This window comes from Papio anubis, chromosome 3, assembly GCF_008728515.1.
Source record: "Papio anubis isolate 15944 chromosome 3, Panubis1.0, whole genome shotgun sequence".
NCBI lineage: Eukaryota > Metazoa > Chordata > Mammalia > Primates > Cercopithecidae > Papio > Papio anubis.
In genome coordinates this window covers 120,867,439-120,870,293 of record NC_044978.1, presented here as the reverse complement: position 1 = coordinate 120,870,293, position 2,855 = coordinate 120,867,439, and the positions used below count along the sequence as shown (strand labels likewise).

Sequence of the window (2,855 nt, the reverse complement as noted above, 5' to 3'; positions counted from 1 at the left end):
AAAGACTAAGAGCACGACTTTTCATTTCAAGCTCAGTTTGCATCCTAGCACTACCAGTAGCTAGGTAATTCTGGGAGTTTTCTAAATGTTCTAAAATTCTTCCAAATGTATGTATAATTGTGTATTTATAGGATTCTTATGATTAAAATAATTAATCCAAATAAAAAATTGTATAGCAGCCAACATATGACAAGTATTCTATGAAAATTAGTTATTGACATTGTAATTATAATTAATTGGAGCTATATTCTACAAGTGCATGATATTAGCAATATTCTAGAAAAATTAATTCTTGTATAGGACTAGGGGGAGCCTGGAATTTGAAGACAAATTGACTATTAAAATAATCTTGGCCTATGGTTAAAAAAAAGAAAAAAGAAAAAAAATCATTGATTAGAACAGTGAGAAAGAAAAGAAAGAACTCTGAGAAATAAGTTGAAGAAAAAAATGTGGAATTCAATAAGTAATTGGAGTTGAGGAGCATAGAAAATAGAAGCATTAAAAAAATAATGTCGGCTAGGCATGGTGACTAACACCTGTAAACCCGGTATTTTGGGAGGCTGAGGCAGGAGGATCACTTGAACCCAGGAGTTCGAGGCTGCAGTGAGCTATGATTACGCCACTGTACTCAGGCCTGGGTGACAGAGGGAGACCCTGTCTCCAAACAAAAACAAAAACAAAAACACAATTTCAATGTTTTAAACTCTTGAGCCAAAGAGAACATAGGTACCACTGGAAAACATACAAAATGGGAGAAAATCTGGTACACAACCATCATGGCAGCGGCCGGGGACCCGGATGGCATGGAGGAACATGGTGTGGACACGGAGGCTAAGACCGTGGCGACCAAGGTGCTGGCAGGGCCCCTCAACTGCTTGGAGGCAGAAGCCGCGGCGGGGGCGGGGGCGGGGGCCGAGGACTCCGGCACCCCGTGAGGCAGCCTGCAGCGAGGCAGCCTGCAGGCTGCAGCCGGCCCCAACCTAGGTCCCTGGTGACCCCGTGTCCCAGGCCTCGGTCAGCAACCGCAAAGACGCGGGCAGCGGCGCAGACATGGAGCTGGTAGACCTGAAGATCATCTGGAACAAGACCAAGCACGACGTGAAGTTCCCCCTGGACAGCACAGGCTCCGAACTGAAACAGAAGATCCCCTGATGACAGGTCTCCCGCCTGCCATACAGAAAGTCATGTGTAATGGACTCGTCCCTGAGGATAAGATATTGAGAGAAATAAAAGTGACTAGTGGGGCCAAGATCATGGTGGTTGGCTCCACCGTCAATGATGTTTTAGCAGTAAACACACCCAAAGATGCTGCGCAGCCGGATGCAAAGGCCGAAGACAACAAGAAGGAGCCTCTCTGCAGGCAGAAACAACACAGGAAAGTGTTGGATAAAGGAAAACCCGAAGATGTGATGCCATCTGTTAAGGGGGCCCAGGAGCGCCTACCAAAGCTACCCCTATCCGGCATGTACAATAAGTCCGGAGGAAAAGTGAGATTCACCTTTAAGCTAGAACAAGACCAGCTGTGGGTTGGTACTAAAGAGTGGACTGAGAAATTGCCCATGGTCCATAAAAAATGTGGTCAGTGAACCTATGGAAGGACATGAAGACCACCGCATGATGGCGCTTCAGTTGGGCCCCACGGAAGCGTCTTACTACTGACTACTGGGTATACTGGGTTCCAACTCAGTATGTGGATGCAATCAAAGACACTGTGCTGGGGAAACGGCAGTATTTTTGAAAGCACTTTCACCTCTGGCCCAGGAGACTGACCCAAAGTGAACGACGTTGCAGGGAGAGGCCTGCAGCATCCCTGGATTTCAGAGTTCTAGAACTTTGTTCACAAAAAATCTATACTCAATCTAAGGCGATGTGGTGACTGAAGCCAGAGGTGATGTACTTTCACCATTAGCTTAATTTTAACTTAAAATGAGCAGTTCCCTTTCTTGCAGTCAGCTTCATGCCATTTTTAAAGTCAATACGATGGAAATCAATAAATCTGAATTCCGAAAAAGAAAAATACATGATGGGAGAAAATCTAACTGGAGGGAAAATGAGAGGAAGGATGAAGTGATACTGGGTTTGAAGAGACAACTGGAAATCCACATAAAATATGTAGCATCTGGTCGAAGAGATAAAGGACTGGAGTTTAATTAAATGATTAGGACAGCAAGTACATGTTCGAAAAATTATCTGAATAAAAGTAATAAAGTGGTTAAAAAAAATGATAAGCCTTCGTTTTAAAACAAAATTTATCATGAGGGCAAACAAGGTTCGAGACTTCCGCAGCATCCAGAGTTAAGGTATGCAAGAGGGGAGAAGAGCTAATGAGGGAAAGATGTCCTTAGAGGTCAGAGGAAATCAGGGTTGTGCCCTGCCATGAACGAGCTGTGTCCTGTGCTCTGAGAGATCAAGACGAGAGAGCAGGCGATTATGTAGACTACTTTTTTTTGAGACGGAGTCTCCCTCTGTCACCCAGGCTGGAGTGCAGTGGCGCAATCTCGGCTCACTGCAACCTCCGCCTCCAGGGTTCAAGCGATTCTCCTGCCTCGGCTTCCCCAATAGTTGGGATTACAGGCGCCCACCATCATGCCCGGCTAATTTTTGTGTTTTTTAGTAGAGATGGGATTTCACCATGTTGGCCAGGCTGGTCTCGAACTCCTGACCTCAAGTAATTTGCCTGCCTCCGCCTTCCAAAGTGCTGGGATTACAGGTGCGAGTCACCGCGCCTGGCCCTACATAGAGACTACGTTTAGTGAACTGATGTTGTACAGCCATTTGAGGAAGGCCTCAACCTTCTATGTAAAAATAAAGAATGAGGCAAGGTCATTTGCTGACAGTGAATGGAAGATGATGGA

General features: G+C 45.4%; 1 pseudogene; it reads left to right on the top strand.

Moving 5' to 3' along the window:
• Positions 1-776: 776 nt before the first annotated feature.
• On the top strand, positions 777-1,867 carry LOC101004314 (annotated as a pseudogene).
• The last annotated feature ends 988 nt before the right edge of the window (positions 1,868-2,855 follow it).